Source organism: Lissotriton helveticus, chromosome 3_2 (genome assembly GCF_964261635.1).
Source record: "Lissotriton helveticus chromosome 3_2, aLisHel1.1, whole genome shotgun sequence".
NCBI classification, from domain to species: Eukaryota; Metazoa; Chordata; class Amphibia; order Caudata; family Salamandridae; genus Lissotriton; species Lissotriton helveticus.
The window spans coordinates 33068593-33088482 of record NC_136062.1 but is presented as its reverse complement, the minus strand read 5'-3'; the positions used below and the strand labels follow the sequence as shown (position 1 = coordinate 33088482).

At 47.7% G+C, this 19890-nt stretch overlaps 1 protein-coding gene and 1 pseudogene across 5 annotated transcripts in view; both read right to left on the bottom strand.

The window, feature by feature from the left end:
- The window catches only part of ATP8B4 (ATPase phospholipid transporting 8B4 (putative)), a 4589528-nt gene that overhangs the window by 3844475 nt on the left and 725163 nt on the right, over positions 1 to 19890 (bottom strand). The window lies entirely within an intron of this gene.
- LOC144826390 (uncharacterized) overlaps positions 1224 to 19890 on the bottom strand; it is a 36851-nt pseudogene continuing 18184 nt past the window's right edge.

The following is a 19890-nucleotide window of genomic DNA, read 5'->3' as shown; positions in this document are numbered from 1 at the left end:
GTGGTCAAATAGTGACTGTCTAGATGTAGGGGAATGCTAAAGAAAGCATTCTTTAAGTCTATGACTGAAAAGTACTTAGCATCTTGTTGTACAGTGGTGAGGATCACAAAAAGGTCGGGCCTACAGGTATTTCTGGTATCACTATGCCATTAAGGGGGTGCAGGTCTTGTTGCCCTTGTCCTTCTTGATCAGGTTCATTGGAGTGCTGCAGGGGGATACACCTGGGTATATGACTCCCTGCTCACCAGTGCCTGTATATCGGATGCTATGCACCCCTCAGCTTCTTTAGATAGAGTCAGCAGCAGTGCTCCTTCCTTGAGGCTTATTCTAAATAGTACTGCTGTGTGGATGAGGCAAACATTATGGGGCCTTTTGTCCACAAATTAGAGGGTACTTTCACAAAGTCACGGTCATTGATAGGGCTGGAGAAATTTCTTGGTACCACAGGCTTGTCTCCAGTGTGGTGTGAAGGGGTGTACTGTCTTGGAAATAATCTCTGTTCTTCTGGGGTCATCAACAAACAGCTGGTCATCTCCCACATGCATGTTGGGATCATGAAAGATGACACATGCCCACATTGCACAGGTGTGGTCACTTGCCATCAGAGTCCTATAGACGGGAGACACTTCCAGACCCTCGATTTCCAGAATGAAGTTTTTGTCTAATGCTTCAGAATAGGGGCTCTATTGTCAAAAGAGAAACATTTTATGTAATTCAACTAACTTCCCTGTCAATTCCGGTGTATCTGATAGTGTACACTGCTCTGGTGAAGGTTAAAAGGTCTATGGGTCTAATCTGGTAAAAGCCTAAAAGGTTTGTGACCATAGTCATTATGTGTGTACGAGATATTCCTGGTGTTGAATATATCATAGTTCCATCCTCTTAAAAGTGAATAGTCATGTTTAATTTTCACATGAGATCACGTCCTAGCAAGTTAGCTGGGGCATCTGGGGAGAAAAAGAGACAGCCATCAACACACCTCCCCTTATTTTCATCTCCACAGATTAAGTGAAAGGAACCCTCATCACAATCCGGGAGAACCCCTGTGTGTCCACTGATAAATTGACAGTGGGAGCCCCTTTGTGCGGATTCATGGCATAGTGGCCCCAGTGTATATGAGAAAGGTGTACTTCTTGTCATTTATGGCTACCATCACAGTGGGTTTCTGGTCTGGACTGTGGGTCACTGATAAGACTGGACACAAGACTACACCGCGGGGACCTTCATTGGGCATATTCTCCCATGTAATTTTACTGGAATGGGTTCCCTCCCCTGACAATTACCCCTCCTTGTGAGTTCTGCTGCTACAAGGTGGACTGCACTGTCTGTTGTGGCCCATACTTCATATGAGGGATGAGTTGCTGTAACTGGTAGAGTGGTATCTGTGGTTGAGGCAGCAATTGCATTTGGCTTGCAGGAGGTATATCACCTGGGGAATCATGGGAGGTTGTCCCACAATACCACCAGGTGGTGCCATTTGTTGGCCATATGTCACCCTTGTCTGGTTGTTACATTCATCTTCCTTTTTGAACCCACAATCACTAATGAAATGTCCTGGCATTTTGAAATAGTGGCATGTCTGAAATGTGTTCAGTCTTTTTCCCCAAAACCTCCCATGCCCTCCTCTTACATTATTACTGTTATTGCTTCTCTGGGGATACTGGTTGGGTGGTATCGGGGTGCCAGGAGAGGGCATACCCAGGGACACTGCAGCTAGCTGGTTGGTGGCATTGACAATTCCTTCCTCTGCTTTCTTGGTCAAATTCTGCTTGACCAATTTGGCTGTTGTTTTCTCTATTTTGTTGTTCTCACTTTTATCCTTTTCCTGTCTCTACTTACAGATATGTATTATGTGTGCCTGTATCTCTGTCCATGGTTTGGCATCTAAGGCCAGCATTGTATCTAGTTTGTCCTGCATATCAGCTGGTAGACATTTTTTCACTATGTTATAAAGTAGTATTGCATTCTGTCCCGTCCCATCTCAACTCTCTCCTACATCTTGTGTCTATTTTTCCTTCATTCTGTGGAGGAATTGAGCTAGATGCTCATTTGGCTGCATTGTCTGTGTCATAAGAGACCTGATGTCTGGCCTGTCTGGATACATTTTTCTCAATTGCTTCCAAACAATTCCCCTTATTCTGTTAAAGGGCGCCCCACAGGCACGGTGCGTCCATTGGGGCGTGGGGGCATAGCCCCCCCCCACCCGCAGCTCCCTCTGCGTTTCTGAACTTAAGTAAACTGACTCAGTTTACTTAAGTTCAAAGACGCTGAGGGAGAACTGACAATCATGTCAGTCAGCATGAGGTCGGGCCGCCCACCCCCTTCAGAGACTGAAGGAGGTGGGCGGTCCGGCGTCATGTTGACTGACATAGTGGTCAGACCGTCACCAGGGGCAGGCAGCAGCACAACACAAGTGCGCATGAGTGGGGACGGAGGGCACATTTTTTGCCCGTGCCCAGTCATGCGCACTTGTGTTTGAACTGGTTTTCACATGCCCATTAGGAGCCCCTCGGTCTCCTAATGGGCGTACGGCGGGCGAAGAGTAGCCGTGCCCCAAGTCAATCCTGGTGCTGCAGGCAGCACCAGGATTGGCTGAGAGGGCTGCCAGTCCACTTCAGTGCCGTTGTGAAGGAGCCAAGGGGAGCAGAGGCAGCGCGGACCGGCGATCAGGTAAGTGTTCAGTTTTATATTTATTTCCGTGCCCCCCCGTGAGCCGCGACTCCCCCAACGCCTCTGCGAGCCGCCATCGAACAAAGGAACATCGTGAAATGCCTATCGTTGGTGAATGTGGATGGTTTAGGACTGGGAGAAGAGGACTGTTATTTCTTTACCTCCACAATATACTTTCCCTTTAAGAATGAGCATTATGATATCTGGAAACCAAAAATATTATTTTTGGGATGTTTGTTAGGGTTTAATATCACTTACAAAGGGCAAAACGGGGACATGCGCAGTAGGAAGGAGTAGGTCTTCAGCTTCTCGGTGTCCACGCTCCGCACCCGCACAGTGTTATGCAGTCTGCTCTGTGATTTAGGCGCCTCCTCTGTAATGCCCCTGCTGCCGTGCACAAAACAGAAGACGGAGTGCAAAGAATGCACAGATTATTCTAAACTGGCACAGTTATTTACTGCATACGGGACCGATCATCCCCGTGGTGAGCTGGGTCATTATTTCTCAAGCTTCCACAATCTACATTATAACTAGGCAAAAACGCACTTGCAATCTACCGGCAGCCATTGTGGGGTGCAGCGATTTGCATATTCCCCATCAGCAACATGTGATATACTGTCCGCGCTTGCTTTATGGTTCACGCTGCGGCATGCAAAGGCGTGCATCCCAGCTCATATGTTTTCAATTTTTGCAGTGTTTTATCATTTAGAAAGCAATAGGAAAGGGGGGCCTCTTGGCCCCCGCACGTATGGCGGGGCACGGGACCCCCCCTTCCCCTGCACCCTCGGTGGTGGAGCATGCCCCTTTCACCGCGTCTTGATGACGCGGCGGGCGCGCCCCACCCCCGGATTGCTTCCAGGTCAAGGGGGGGAGCTAGGGGGGCAGACCAGTGGGAACTGGTCTGCCCCCATTAAGATTTAAAAGGCCGGGAAAGCGTGGGAGGCGCCCTCTTGTCCCTGCGCTCTCCAGGCCTGCACCGTGCCCCCAAGGGGCAGAATAATCTTTTGTTGCTTTTTGGGTGCAGGTTCGAGGTCCCGTCGCCGCAGTATTGGAACTGCTGCAGCATCGAACTGCCCCCTTTTTCCGATTGGTTCTGGCTGTTGAGATCGCGGTGGGTGCAGGCTGTGGCTAGCGATTACTGCCACCCACTTGTGGGCTGGGGGACCAGTGGACCAGTGTTCTATCCTCGGCATCGGCTCAATTTTAACACAGGAAGACGCTGGGCTGTACCGCTGCTACCGCAGAGCACGGTGGAAGTGCATTTGTCAAGCAGTAAGGCAGCGAGGAGGGAGAAGGAGAGACACGGGCCGAGGGGGCACTTGAGTGCAGCTGCAAGTTGTGCGGAACTCGGAGAGAGTGAAACAAGGTCGGCCGTGGTTAGTATCTGGATGGGAGACCACAGACAAAACAGCAAAAGGGTATCAGGTCGAATTGGGGGTATTTGAAACTCTTTAAGCACGCTTATAGTAAACCTGGCATCCTGAGTTCGTTTAGCACCATTGCTGGGGGTTTTCAATAACGATAGTGGCTGTGGGCAATTTGGTTTGGTAAGGGGACAAACAAACAAATAAAGGAACACTGTCTAATATTATTGTGCCACCTAGGTTATTGTGCCATCCCTGTTTTTAACGCTTGTATTATTGTAATCTCAAGGGATCAGGAAATTTAACTAGGTAACTACACAGGTCTTTCCTGTATGCACGGCTTGTTTTAAGGGCATTGATACAACCCTCAATCTTTAAATAAGTTTGCGTGCACACGGTCGTTGGGAGTATATGGTAATACCTTTTCTCTTTGCAGAATCACCGTGAGGGGCCCCCCTTTTACATGCAGTGGTGACTGGTGAACCGGTGGACAAAAGCAGGCAGAGGACACAGGCAGGCCTGCATTTCACTGCTTCTGAAGGGCCGCCGGGCTAGAGTGCGCTCGCCCAACACCCAGACTAGCTGGTGTGTCGCGGTCACAGTTGCGTGGTGTTTATGGCCAGCCTGTGTGCCTCCAACTTTGGTACAGGTACAAGAGCACATCGTGCTCACAAGAGTGGCATAAGTGTAGGTTGTTTATCTGTCGGAATGTCTTGTGGGCGTGGTGCTAAGCGTTCCCGCATGGAGCTCATGCTGCAGGGCATGATGCGCAAGATGACAGCTATGGACAGGAGACTGTGGAAAGTGGACCAGTTGGGTAAGAATGTGGCGGAGCTCAGATATCGGTTTGATGAGCAGGTGGGCCATCTGGGAGACCCAAGCGAGTAATAGTGCCCCCACAGCCCAGGGGGGAATTGGATGCTGTGCCCAAACAGGTTAGGGCCAAGAGGGGTAGTGGTCGGGTCCCCATGCCACAGGTAGTAGGGGGGTCACCTGGGATGGTCCCAGAGGAAGTGCTTACACCACCAGTAGCACCCATACTTACTCATCTAACCCTGACAAGTTTACCAGTGACACCGGCTCCGGCCACACCAGCGCCAGCCCCACACATAGCGTCCCTGGTGGTCCCAGCCTTAATTCCAATGGTACCAGTGTTGAACCCGGCACCCACCCCGGTACGCAACATGGGATCCCTCAACCCAGTTATTCCACCTCCTCGGGTTGGTCAGGTGCCCCCTGAGCTGGCAGCACAGATAGCGGCAGTACTCCCCTGGCTGGGGATTGGGGGGGTGTTACCTTCCTCGGTGGGCGCCAAGGAGGCAAGGGAAGATCCCTCCGCAGAGGCACAAAAGATGGTAGCAAAAATCATGATTGCTAGGGGTGGCGGGTGGGGCAAGCGCACCTATTTCTCCTCAAGCAACATGTTCGGGCAGCGACGCTGGAAGAGACAAGATTGTTGAACCAACACGAGTCACTGAAAGTGGTAAGGAAGTGGCATTGCAGGTACTAGGGGAAGGTACAATACCCTCCAGGAGGAAACATCCGGCCCAGGATGTTCCACAAGAAGTGAAGGAGTTGATCTGGGTGGTTAAATATGTCTATATGTTTTCCTTGCTAGTTGATAACAGGGAAATGGAGTATGCTAAGACGCAGAAGGATTGGATGTTGCCAAGCGAATGGCGGAGCCAAATGTCAAGATTCAGGGTAGAAGAGACACTGATCAATTGGATTAGAGCTTTTTCTGTATTCATGGCGATCACAGCCGAGCGTTCCCCTAATTTGCAGGCAGAGATGGCATGTTACCAGAGTAGAATTACAACTTTCAGTGACAAATATGGAGGGGATGCTTGGAAGGAGTATGACATGACCTTCAGGAAAGCAAAAGAGTTTGACCAAACACTATCCTAGGATAGGGTTGATTCCATCTCTTGGTATGGCCAGTTTACGGCCGGGCAACCAGGAAGTGCGGGCCCAAGCTGGAACAAAGGTTACCCTTCCAAACCCCAGCAGCCCTTTCGGTCAGCGCAAGGGGGGGACACAGCCGGTAGGGCGAGGGACAGTGGGGAGCGAAAAGGGGTGTGCTGGGATTTTAACAAATGTACATGCACCAGGGCAGCAGGCACTTGTAAGTACAAGCATGCATGTTCCCTATGTGGCCACCCTTTCCACCCAGAAACAACATGCTGCTCAAAAGGTAGTGCCTCCGGTAACAGGGGAAAAAAGAAGCAGGACTAGGCGGGTTGGCCGGCGGGTAGCTCATTTACCTATTGACGTTCTGGCTATGACTCATTGGCTGAACAGGTACCCAGACCATGCCTCTGCGAGGATGTTGCAAAATGGTTTTTCACAGAGATTTAGGATCCCAGCGGTGGGATATACCGGGACACCAGAATGTAGGAATTAGCTGTCAGTTAGGCACAACTCAGTTGTAGTGGCTACAAAAATCGCTAAAGAGCTACGCCTGGGGAGGATAGCGGGTCCTTTTACTGACATATTTCAACAACAAAATAGTTGATATGTTGAGGAGTTTCTATTCTCCCACAGAACTGTGCACAAAGGATTGGAACCTCAGCGAATTAGGGTGACCCAACCTCAGCGAATTAGGGTGACCCAAAACTCACCTTGCTACCTAACAAACCCCTTACCTAGCTATCTACAGTGTCTCATTTGTCATAACAAACTCCCAATGTTTAGACAAACCAGAACGTGAGCTTACAATACCTCAGGTTACGTGACATCCCTGTACCTAATTTTGTTTGCTCGCCCCTCGGTGTGGTCCCAAAGAAAGAGAAGGGCGAGTACAGGCTCATCCATAACCTCTCAGCACCTAAGGGTGCATCATTGAACAACGCTATTGATAAAGACATTTGTAGTGTTAAGTATGCGTCTTTTGACCAGGCAGTGGTTATGTTGAGGAGTCTCGGACCTGGGGCCCTGATGGCTAAGTCGGACATTGAATCTGCTTTCCGGCTACTGCCAGTACATCCCCTAGATCAGCATCTGCTAGGTTTTTCAGTTCAGGGGATGTTCTATATGGATATGTGTATGCCCATGGGTTGCTCTGTCTCAAGCACCTACTTTGAGAAATTCAGCTCTTTTCTGGAATGGGTTTTGAGGCAAACAACTGGACATCATCATGTCATGCATTACCTGGATGATTTTCTTTTTCTGGGTGCAGCGGGCTCACAGGAGTGTGCGTGGGCATTGCAGGAATTTTGCGTGCTCATGCGGGTTTTTGGGGTCCCGCTAGCGCCTGGGAAAACAGTAGGGCCAGTAACATCCTTGGAATTTCTAGGCGTAGAGTTGGACTCAGTGGAGGGCTGTTTCAGGTTACCCAAAGAAAAAATCAGGAAATTCAGAGCAGCTCTTCAGCAATGTTTGGTTAAAAGAAAAGTGACGCTCCAGCAGACTGTGGGTCTGCTGAATTTCACACTAAGAATAATACCCATGGCACGCCCCTTCTCCCGCTCAATCTCGCAGGCCATGACGGGCCTGCGGGAGAAACACCATCACACTAGATTGTCGGCTGAGGTTTGCCAGGATATGCGTATATGGATGGCATTCCTGGAGGATTTCAACGGCAGAGTAGTGTGGTGCGGTCCCCCCACTATGTCGGCAGAGTTAGGTCTATGGACTGACGCTGCGGGCAGTGTGGGGTTTGGCGCCATACTTGGAAACAAGTGGGTGGCCCAACAGTGGGCAGTTTGGTGGGAGGAAAGCGGATTGACAGCTAACATCGGTTTCTTGGAGCTATTTCCAATATGGGTTGCATTGACAGTTTGGCCTGAACAGTTGTGTAACCAATCTGTGATCTTCTGGTCTGATAACATGACCATAGTTGAATGTATCAACCAACAGGCGGCGCGGTGTAAGTATACACTTCCTCTTGAAGGAAATTGTGCTGATTTGCATGAAACTGAATGTGCAGTTTAGGGCCAAACATGTACCGGGGGTGTTGAATAACGCAGCTGACACACTCTCTCGCTTTAAGATGCAGGTATTCAGGGAGCATCTACCATCCGCAGAGGCAACACCGGCACACTTCCCAACAACACTCTGGCAAATTGGTGCCCCCAGCTACAGAATCTCATGGCAGCTAGCCTAGCTCCCAGGACCAGGACGGCTTACGAAGGGGCGTTCATGTCTTATTGCTCCTTTTTGGGACAGGACTGGGCGGAGAAGTGGGAACAGGAGGGGAATTTTACCCAGTACATGGATACATTACATAAAGAAGGGCGCTCAGCAGCGACAGCTAGCAGACACAGGGCGGCCGTTTCTTTCTTTGCGCAGCTTAAAGGGGCCAAAGATCCCATGGACAGTTTCATAGTGCGGAGGGCGCTGAGGGGGTGACGGTGCCTGTGAAAAACTGCCACTGATCACAGACAACCGATAGGTTTAGAACGGTTGGCATCATTATTGAATGCCTTGTCTGCCACCTGTAGATCATCAGGGGAGGTACTCTTATTCAGAGCCACCTTTTCATTGGCCTTTTATGGGGCATTACGGGTAGGCGAATTGGTGGCTAGCAGCAAGCTGGACATGATAGGGGGTCTCAGGTTGGAACACACAAAGATACTGGACGATACGCTATTGATCACCATACTTAAATCAAAAACTGATCAGGAGGCCCGGGGGGATAGTTTGGTACTCCATCGGGCTCGGACTAATCCTTGCTGCCCAGTGTTCCATGTAGAGTCCTTTATCAAGCAACGAGCAGGCACAGCAGGGGGAGCATTGTTAATGCATGCAGACGGTACCCCATTGACCAGGTTTCAGTTCCAAAGAGTGCTGGCAATGACAATTAGCAAGGCTGGTTTAAATCCTAAAGATTTTGGGACGCATTCATTCAGAATAGGAGCGGCCACTGAAGCAACGGCTAGAGGGTTGAATGCAAACAGTGTAAAAAGGATTGGGAGATGGTCTTCCAACTGTTATAAACGTTATGTGCGACTGCACATGTTGTGAGGTAACAAGTAAGTTACGCTGACGCCTGTCGTATTGTTGTTTGTATTTCTGTTTCGCGAGCCTGTCACGCAGGGCGGAAACTATTACCGGGTCATCAACAGCAAGTAACCTCAGCATGGCGGACTCAAGAACAAAGGAAGGAGACACAAGTGGTATGGGTGGTTGGTCACTTATTCGTAAAGCGCGCTAAACCTGTTTTCTTTTCAGGCGACTACAGATAGAGGGCGGAACAGGCAGGTTTCAAGGTTTCCTTTCATGGTAGGGGGGGTCTTTGCCTCAGTCAGCTTAGGGGGTTCTTTACAGAATTACTTGATAGGCGCACCCCACCGCCGTCAGTGGTTATCTTACATGTGTGGCAACAATTTGGTTAAACTGGGTCCTGATGGAAGAGATAATCTCAGCAGTGAGCTGGTTAGCAAAACTGCGCTCAGGCTGCACCATAGTGTGGTCTCAGATGATTCCTAGGCTGCAATGGAGGGGGGGGACTCTGTCAGGGCGTTGAATAACTCGGTAAAGAGGATCAATAACAAGATAGAGAAATTATTTTGGTCACCTCAATTGCAGAATTTCCACATAGGTGCTTCTGGGGGGAACATTTCTTCTTACAAGATGGGGTTTACCTTACTAGGGCAGGCAACGAATTACTGGCAGACAATATTTTGGCATGGCTGGGAGGTTTTTCTAGGTAGGCATGACCTTTCAGTGTAGGAGGTTTGGGGGGGCCAGATAGTCAGTCAACTATGCTGGCCTCTGGCGGGAAGGTCATGATCGGTGAGCAGTCAATTTAAGGTCCTTAGGGGGCGTCACCATTCTTGAATGGGGTTGCCAAGGGCGAGGGGCCAATGGTCTCTCCTAGAACTCCAGGGGCAGGATATCCGCTTGGTTGGATGGGTGCGGGGGCAGGGGGAGTCACGCTTTCTTTGGGCTGGTTAGCCACCCCGCACGTACACTATGACGTCAGTACACAGCGCAGAGTGAAAGGGCCCCCTTTTTGATTAATGGAGTTCATGGAGCATACGGGGGTAACCGGGAGGGGGAGTACTCTCCCGGTAAACGGGCCCTCTGCGCATGCGCACTCGGACGTGAGGGCGTAGCTGGTTAATAAGGATCGGACACCGGTTAGCGACCTTGCCGTAGGCCCAAAAAGCTAGGATATGCAAAAATTCATATGCAGGATGTTAGATTCGGTTAGGAAACACGCTGTATTAGACATTTGTTAAGGTTAGCCCTTTGATACCCGTCTACATTGCTTGTAATCTAATGTCAAATTTTTGTATATTAATGCTTGTGTAAATATTGTTTATTTCAACAATTTTGAATGTGTTTTCATTTTTTAATAAATACAGCCGGGGGGGTCGTGAGACCCCCTACCTTCAAAAGAAAACTCCTTGCATGTCGAATTGATTTAATGGTTTAATGTTGGTGGTGCACGAGACAGGGAGGGGGTGGTCGGTAGTCCCTGGCCATAAGACAGTGCAGCCCATTGCCTGTTGTCTTCTGGGGAAAGCGGTGTACATCATTTACATTCTGGCATGAGGAATGCAGCTCTGAACACCAGCAGGGGACGCATCCCAGGGGCATCGCTGTGAGAACCACACTCTGCCCCGCACTTTGTAAGTCACCCATGGCACCTGAGCCCGGAGAGCCGGCTGTCTTGCGGCAATTTCCTACAGTAGCCGGGGCGCAGACTGCTACTGTCCTCGGGGCGAAATCCATCACGCAGAACTCTGCCTCCCAGCAAAGGCTGCTCCGAGGAAGGGTCAAGTGGGCCATCGCCATGCTGTTTGGGCTCATCAGAGACATATTTGATTTAATTAAGCTCATCAGCACTATTGATTTTGGCAGTTTCAATTACTGTGCGGTTTTGGCTTCTGCATCAAGTGTGGTAACAATTACTTATTAATCAGGATATTAAATATCTCTCCTGCTCAGCGCCTCATACTTTGTTATAAATGACAGCGCTACATCAGGAGTGCACACACCTGGAGCGGTAGATGGACTGCGGTATTGTGTTCATATTTAAACAATGCCTCTGAGATTTGCTTTGCTTTATTTAATCCGGTTGGTGCTACTGGCGGCGGGCACTTTAAAAAGATAAATAGTTAAGCAAAGCACATGGCTGGAAGTCATGAAGCGCTGCAGCTGACTGCTGCCTTATAGCTATGAACCAAGCCGGATATCTCTATTCGCTTTTGATGTTGCACCTGTAAATGAATTTTTGTCTGTTTCCTGTTTCACATAAGTTTGTTATTTTTTTTAATAATTATTTTCCATAAAACAAACATTGGAATGACTGAATTTTTGCAGGACCGAATCCGAATTCTATAAGGGTGTTATTTCCACTGGTGTTTAATGCTTTGGCTATATGGCACATTATGGTCACCATGAGCAATGTAAGTGAAGGAATTCTCTGTATATTATGGTTAAAATGGATTATTTAAATTGTTTAAAATAGTATCACAAATACCTAGACAGGCTGTAATAAATTAATCCTATTGAGTGCAGTGCAGCGAAGGGTGAGTGATGTCTGTGTGAGTGCAGGTTGAGCAGTGTGTCTGTGTGAGTCCAGGGTGAGTGATGTGGATGGGTGAATGCTGGCTTAGTGATCTGTCAGAGAAGGGTGATTAATGGGTCTATGAGTGCAGGGTGACTGTGCCTATGACAATGCAGGGAGAGTGATGTATCTGTGCAAGTGCAAAGAGACATGTCTGGCTACTCCCAGAGATGTGTTCGCCAAGCCACCTATTTTCTTTCTCAAATTTGCTTGAGAATGCAACATTTGCCCACTCTTTTTTCAAAATTTTCTCGGGGGAGACCCCCGGAACCCCCCATAAGTGGTTTGTGCTCCTTTGCTCGCCACAGTGCAGTATTTACGCCCCACCACTTTCAAATGTCACCAGCTGCCCCTGGTGCCCCATCACCTTTCGGGTTCGTCAATGTCACATCCTTTACTCCTGCCTTTGTGACCAGTGTGTCTGTGTCATCCCCTATAAGCGTACCTAGTAAGCTCCTAATGCCCCCTATTGCAAGAGTAATCCCTGTGGTATATTTTTCTAAAGCTGCTATCCATTTCCCAGCCCCTTCTGCGAGTAGTGGCAACTGTTTTTTAAGATTTTCTTTATTCCTATCGGCCATGGTATATACTGAGGCACCGCTGGGCCTTTAAATATCAAGGGCAATTGTGTCAGGACTGTAGTCCTATGGCCAGTAGGGTGACGAGATTCATACTTATGAGCACACCTCCACCACACTGAGACTTTCTTGCATAGAAGAATTGTCCCAGCAAGGATCCCCTAACCCCTGAGAAATGCATTTTTCTACATTTGCCACCATTTTTCGGAGTTCAAAGGAAGCCTCTTGCAGCCATGGTGTAATCTGCGATTTCTATCCTTCTGTCCAACCCGCTAGGTTGTCAGTTAAAGGGACAAGATTACTGCAACTATTCTAATGTTGGGCTACAATTTCATTGGGCATCAAAATATTGCCTGGATACACAGGGAGTACATGTGCCAGATCTTTCCTCAGTGTCATCTTTCCTGCTATGCCAGACTTTCCCTTTCTCCCATATGGGTGGGCATGCGCACCATCGAATGCTAATCTGTTCAGTTCCTGCTGCCCTCTTTGTAAAGCTTGTCCTGCCTTATTGCTTTCTTCTCCCTCACAGGCATACTGTGACTAGTCCCAGTTTTTTTCCTCAAGAAAGGGACATTTTGTTTATATGTTCAGTGATGTCATCCAATACCTACTCTGATCCCTCGTAGGATTTATCTGATCCCATATCTTCTTCTTCTAGGATGCTATTTGTAAGGACGGTGTCCTCTAGTCCTCTATGTTCTATCATATGAGGCCCATTTGCCCCCCTCCCACTATCCCAGGGGGTCTTCTTCTCTTTCCTGAGTCACTCTTGGGTCTGCCTCTCCATCCTCTTGCATTTTGACCATGTTGCCTACATTATTCTCCTCTGCTCCTGGGTACCTGAAACTCCAGCACCCTTGGTGTGAAAGCTACCCTTCTTGTCTAATTTTTACTGTTGGGACTTGTTTATTTCAGAAACTCTCCCTGTTTTCTAGCACCGCCCATTCTCTATGTGTCCATTGAACCTCCATTAAGTGCACCCCCATCTTTCCTAGTGGGGGAAATCTCATCCTCCAAATGAAGTGTAAATGGTGAGTCTACTATCCCTACATATTTAGTACTGCCCCAGCCATCATCTCCCATGATGTACTAGCCATTCTAGGACATGGAGATATATGAACATACTCTCCATGCTTAGAAGAAGAATCTGATAGTGGGCTATACTCAGGGTCTGTATATCCCACAGCAGGGGGGTGTGAAGATATGGGCAGTGAGTGCAGTGTGCCAGGTTGCCCATATTGGTAGAGAGGTGGAAGAGACTAAGGGGTGGTCTGAGGTTTTATCTTTAACTCTCTCATATTTGTTTCACAAAAGACCTTCCATAGGTCCATTGTGGTCTTCCTTTTCTCTAGTTTATTCCCTTGAATTTGCTTTGTAGGAAGGTAGCCATATGTTCTACCATTGGAATATCAAATGTGCCCTCTTTGGGACAGACATATGCAAGTTGTAATGTGGCTAAATGCCATTCCTTACAATATTTCTTCATCTTGTCCTTGTATCCTGAGAACACCTTAACCATGGGTTCTTAAGGAGACCCTATGTCTTTTTAGTGAACTTGATGTTATGTACTATAGTTTACACTGTAAGCGGACTCCTATTTACTTCATAGGATAATTCCAAACTTAGAAAAACCAAAGGTGGTGATGGACGGAGCGTTGACAATACAAACACTCACCCCCAGTCAACTGATCTGGGTTTAATCCATCACCGTTCTGTAGCTCACTCCGCCACCCCAGTTCAGACATGGCCATATGCAAATCAGTCTGACCCTGTGCCTCATGGGAACAGTCCCGCCCGAACTGCCAAGCCAAGTCTTCCCTGGACTGAAATCAAGCTTCCCAGGACCAGTTTCTGGCATTACAGCCGTCTTCAGCCGGGCTTGCTTGACTCCAGTGGCAAAGTGAGCAAGGGACTCACGTCTGAGCATACCCTGCCAACTTAGGGCAAACAAAGAAAAACCAAAGGTGGTGATGGACGGAGCGTTGACAATACAAACACTCACCCCCAGTCAACTGATCTGGGTTTAATCCATCACCGTTCTTTAGCTCACTCCGCCACCCCAGTTCAGACATGGCCATATGCAAATTAGTCTGACCCTGTGCCTCATGGGAATAGTCCAGCCCGAACTGCCAAGCCATGTCTTCCCCGGACCGGAATCAAGCTTCCCAGGACCGGTTTCTGGCATTACAGCCGTCTTCAGCCGGGCTTGCTTGACTCCAGTGGCAAAGTGAGCAAGGGACTCACGTCTGAGCATACCCTGCCAACTTAGGGCGAACAAAGAAAAACCAAAGGTGGTGATGGACAGAGCGTTGACAATACAAAAACTCACCCCCAGTCAACTGATCTGGGTTTAATCCATCACCGTTCTTTAGCTCACTCCGCCACCCCAGTTCAGACATGGCCATATGCAAATCAGTCTGACCCTGTGCCTCATGGAACAGTCCAGCCCGAACTGCCAAGCCATGTCTTCCCTGGACCAGAATCAAGCTTCCCAGGACCGGTTTCTGGCATTACAGCCGTCTTCAGCCGGGCTTGCTTGACTCCAGTGGCAAAGTGAGCAAGGGACTCACGTCTGAGCATACCATGCCAACTTAGGGCGAACAAAGAAAAACCAAAGGTGGTGATGGACGGAGCGTTGAAAATACAAACACTCACCCCCAGTCAACTGATCTGGGTTTAATCCATCACCGTTCTTTAGCTCACTCCGCCACCCCAGTTCAGACATGGCCATATGCAAATCAGTCTGACCCTGTTACCCATGGGAGCAGTCCAGCCCGAACTGCCAAGCCATGTCTTCCCTGGACCGGAATCAAGCTTCCCGGTCCTGGGAAGCTTGAAGCCTTTTCCTACCCAGAATCCCCTGCATACCTCAAATTTAGCTGAAAAAAAACTAATTTCTGTGTGGAAAAATTCTGGAATCTGCTTGGACCCACCCAGCGTTCCCCCGGGTCTCCTGATCAAAATGGTACCACACTTGTGTGGGTAGGCAAAGTAGCTGAAACAGGAAATGGCCCAAATCATATTGTGGAGACTTCAAAATTACCTATAACAAAACTACATGCTTTTGGGGAGTGGGAGGGACACCTGGTTTTTTGGCCCTGGGCTTGCCGCCATCTAGGGAAACCTACCAAACCCACATTTTTTAAAACTAGACACCCTGGGGAGTGCAAAGAGGAATGGCTTGCGTGGAACTCCCAACGTTTCCCTACCCGGAATCCCCTGCAAACCTCAAATTTAGCTACAAAAATATGTTTTCCACATATTTTTGCGTGGAATCACCATGCTGGCACAAATGTTACCTCACTTGTGTGGGTGTCCAAAGCAGAACTGGCTAAAAACATATTTGCAAAAAAATGTAACGCTTAGAATTCTCGGTGCTATACTCTAAATTCCTATGTTTTGGGCTCTTCCTAGTCACAGGCCTTTGGCCAACCCACACAAGTGAGGTATCATTTTACTCGGAAGAACAAGGGGAAGGCTGGCTGGTAGGACATCTGTGCCGGCACGGTGATCCCACGCAATAATGTATGGAAAAAGTGATTTTTTTCAGCTAAATTTGAAGTTTGCAGGGGAATCTGGGTAGGAAAACGTTAGGGGACCCACCCATGCCATACCTTGCTAGACTCCCCTGGGTGTCTAGTTTTCAGAAATGTGTGGGTTTGGTAGGTTTCCCTAGATGGTCGTCCAGCCCGGGGCCAAAAACTCATGGGACCCCCTTGCAAAACCGGGTTCGTTTGCGATAGGTAATTTTGATGTCGCCTCAATAGGTTTTGGACCCTTGCCTGTCAAGGTTCCTTGGCCCACCGATGCAATTGAGGTACCATTTTTCTCGGATGACTTTGGGGAACGCAGGGGGAATGGAAATTTGTGGATCCACGCAGATTCCAGAAATTTTCCCCACAGAAATGTGAGGAAATTTGTGGGGTTTTTGGACAATTTTTTAGGTTTGCAAGGGATTCTGGGTAACAGAACCAGGTGAGAGGCAGTCAAGTCACCCCATCCTGTATTTCCCTGGGTGTTTAGTTTTAAAAAATGTATTGGTTTGCTAGGTTTCCTTAGGTGCTGGTAGAGCTAGGGTTCAAAAACTACAGCTAGGTACTTTGCCACAAAAGGGTCATTTTTCGCTGTGAAATTGTGGTGTGTCCATGATGCCATTTGCGATGTTTCCTGTTGCAGGCACTAGGCCTACCCACAAAAATGAGGTACCATTTTTCTTGGAAGACTTTGGGAAACGCAGGGAGGGTGGAAATTTGTGGATCCACACAGATTCCAGAACTTTCAATCACAGAAATTTGAGGAAAATGTGTTTTTTTAACAATTATTTAGGTTTGCAAGGGATTCTGGGGGACATAACCTGGTGTGAGGCAGTCAAGTCACCCCATATGGGTTTTCCCTGGGTGTCTAGTTTTTAAAAATGTATAGGTTTGCTAGGTTTCCCTAGGTGAAGGCAGAGCTAGGTTAAAAAAACTACAGCTAGGCACTTTGCCAAAAAAGGGTCATTTTTCACTGTGAAATTGTGGTGTGTCCATGTTGGGTTTTATGCTGTTTTCTGTCCTGGGCACTAGGCCTCCCCACACAAGTGAGGTACCATTTTTCTCGGAATACTTTGAGGAACATGAGGTGGGTGGAAATATGTGGATCCACACAGATTCCAGAACTTTCCACTACAGAAATATGAGGAAAATGTGGTTTATTTGACAACATTTTAGGTTTGTAAGGGATTCTGGGTAACAGAAGCTAGTGTGAGCCAGTCAAGTCACCCCCTCCTGGATTTCACTGTGTGTCTAGTTTTTAAAAATGTATAGGTTTGCTAGGTTTCTCTAGGTTCTGGCAGAGCTAGGGTTCAAAAACTACAGCTAGGTACTTTTCCAAAAAAGGGTCACTTTTCACGGTGAAATTGTGTTGTGTTCACGTTGAGTTTTGCGACGTTTCCTTTCGGGGGCACTAGGCTTACCCTCACAAGTGAGGTATAATTTTTCTCAGAAGACGTGGGGTGGGTGGAAATTTGTGGATCCACACAGATTCCAGAACTTTCCACCACAGAAATGAAAGTAAAATGTGTTTTGAAAAAAGGAAAATTAGGTTTGCAAGGTATTCTGGGTAACTGAACCTGGTGAGAGGCAGTCAAATCACCCTATCCTGGATTCCCCTGGGTGTCCAGTTTTAAAAAATGTATAGGTTTGCTAGGTTTCCCTAGGTGCTGGCAGAGCAAGGGTTCAAAAACTACAGCTAGGTACTTTGCCATAAAAAGGGTAATTTTTGACTGTGAAATTGTGGTGTGAATGTTGTGTTTTGCGCCGTTTCCTGTCACGGCCATTAGGCCTACCCACACAAGTGAGGGATCATTGTTCCTCTGAAGATGTTGTGGAATGCGGGGTGGGTGGAAATTTGTGGATCCACGCAGATTTCTGAACTTTCAACCACAGAAATTTGAAGGGAAATGTGTTTTTTGACAATTATTTAGGTTTGCAAGGGATTTTGGTAACAGAACCTGGAGTGAGTCAGTCAAGTCACCCCATATGGGTTTCCCCTGGGTGTCTAGTTTCTTAAAATGTATAGGTTTTCTATGTTTCCCTAGGTGCCGGTAGAGCTAGGGTTCAAAAACTACAGCTAGGTACTTTGCAAAAAAAGGGTCATTTTTCGCTGTGAAATTGCGGTGTGTCCATGTTGTGATTTGCGCTGTTTCCTGTCGCGGGCACTAGGCCTACCCACACAAGTGAGGTATCATTTTTCTTGGAAGGCTTTGAGAAACGCGGGGTGGGTAGAAATTTGTGGATCCACACAGATTCCATAACTTTCCACCACATAATGTGAGGAAAATGTGTTTTGTTTGACAACTTTTTAGGTTTGCAAGGGATTCGGGGTAACAGAACCGGGTGTGAGCCAGTCAACTCACCGCATCCTGGATTCCCCTGGGTGTCTAGTTTTCAAAAATATATTGGTTTGCTAGGTTTCCTTAGGTGCTGGCAGAGCTAGGGTTCAAAAACTACAGCTAGGTACTTTGCAAAAAAGGGTCATTTTTCGCTGTGAAATTGTGGTGTGTCCATGTTGCGATTTACGATGTTTCCTGTCGCAGGCACTAGGCATACCCACAAAAATGAGGTACCATTTTTCTCGGAAGGCTTTGGGAAACGCAAGGTGGGTGGATATTTGTGGATCCACACATATTCCAGAACTTTCAACCACAGAAATTTGAGGAAAATGTTGTTTTTTTACAATTATTTAGGTTTGCAAGGGATTCTTGGTGACAGAACCTGGTGTGAGCCAGTCAAGTCACCCCATATGGGTTTCCCCTGGGTGTCTAGTTTTTAAAAATGTATAGGTTTGCTAGGTTTCCCTAGGTGCCGGCAAAGCTAGGGTTAAAAAACTACAGCTAGGTACTTTGCCAAAAAAGGGTAATTTTTCGCTGTGAAATTGTGGTGTGTCCATGTGGCGAAAATGTTTTTTTTTTACTTTTTAGCTTTGCAAGGGATTCTGGGTAACAGAACCTGGTGTGAGCCAGTCAAGTCACCCCATCCTGGATTCCACTGTGTGTCTAGTTTTTATAAATGTATAGGTTTGCTAGGTTACTCCAGGTGCCGGCAGAGCTAGGGGTCAAAAACTACAGCTAGGTACTTTTCCAAAAAAAGGGTGATGTTTTGCTGTGAAATTGTGTTGTGTCCACGTTGTATTTTGCGACGTTTCCTGTCGCGGGCACTAAGCCTATCCTCACAAGTGAGGTACCATTTTTCTCAGAAGACGTGGGGTGGGTGGAAATTCGTGGATCCACACAGATTCCAGAACTTTCCACCATAGAAATAAAAGGAAAATGTGTTTAAAAAAAGAAAAATTAGGTTTGCAAGGGATTCTGTGTAACAGAACCTGGTGAGAGGCAGTCAAGTCACCCTATCCTGGATTTCCCAGGCTGTCCAGTTTTCAAAAATGTATAGGTTTGCTAGGTTTCCCTAAGTGCTGGCAGAGCTAGGGTTCAAAAACTACTGCTAGCTACTTTGCCACAAAAGGGGTCATTTTTCACTGTGAAATTGTGGTGTGCATGTCTCGGAAGGCTTTGGGAAACGCAAGGTGGGTGATAACGTTTTGTGCCGTTTCCTGTCACGGCCACTAGGCCTACCCACACAAGTGAGGTACCATTGTTCTTGGAAGATGTTGTGGAACGCGGGGTGGGTGGAAATTTGTGGATCCACACAGATTCCAGAACTTTCCACCACAGAAATTTGAGGAAAATTTGTTTTTTGGGACCATTTTTTAGGTTTGCATGGGATTCTGGGTAACAAAACCTGGTGTGAGCCAGTCAAGTCACCCCATATTGGTTTCCCCTGTGTGCCTAGTTTTTAAAAATGTATAGGGTCGCTAGGTTTCCCTAGTTGCCGGCAGAGCTAGGGTTAAAAAACTACAGCTAGGTACTTGGCCAAAAAAGGGTCATTTTTTGCTGTGAAATTGTGGTGTGTCCATGTTGCGATTTGCGCTGTTACAACTAAGGTACCATTTTTCTCGGAAGGCTTTGGGAAACTGGGGGTAGGTGGAAATTTGTGGATCTACACAGATTCGAGAAATTTCCACCACAGAAATGTGAGGAAAATGTGGGCTTTTGACAACGTTTTAGATTTGCAAGGGATTCTGGGTAACAGAACCTGGTGTGAGCCAGTCAAATCACCCCATCCTGGATTTCCCTGGGTGTCTAGTTTTCAAAAATGTATTGGTTTGCTAGGTTTCCCTAGGTGCTGGCAGAGCTAGGGTTCAAAAACTACAGCTTGGT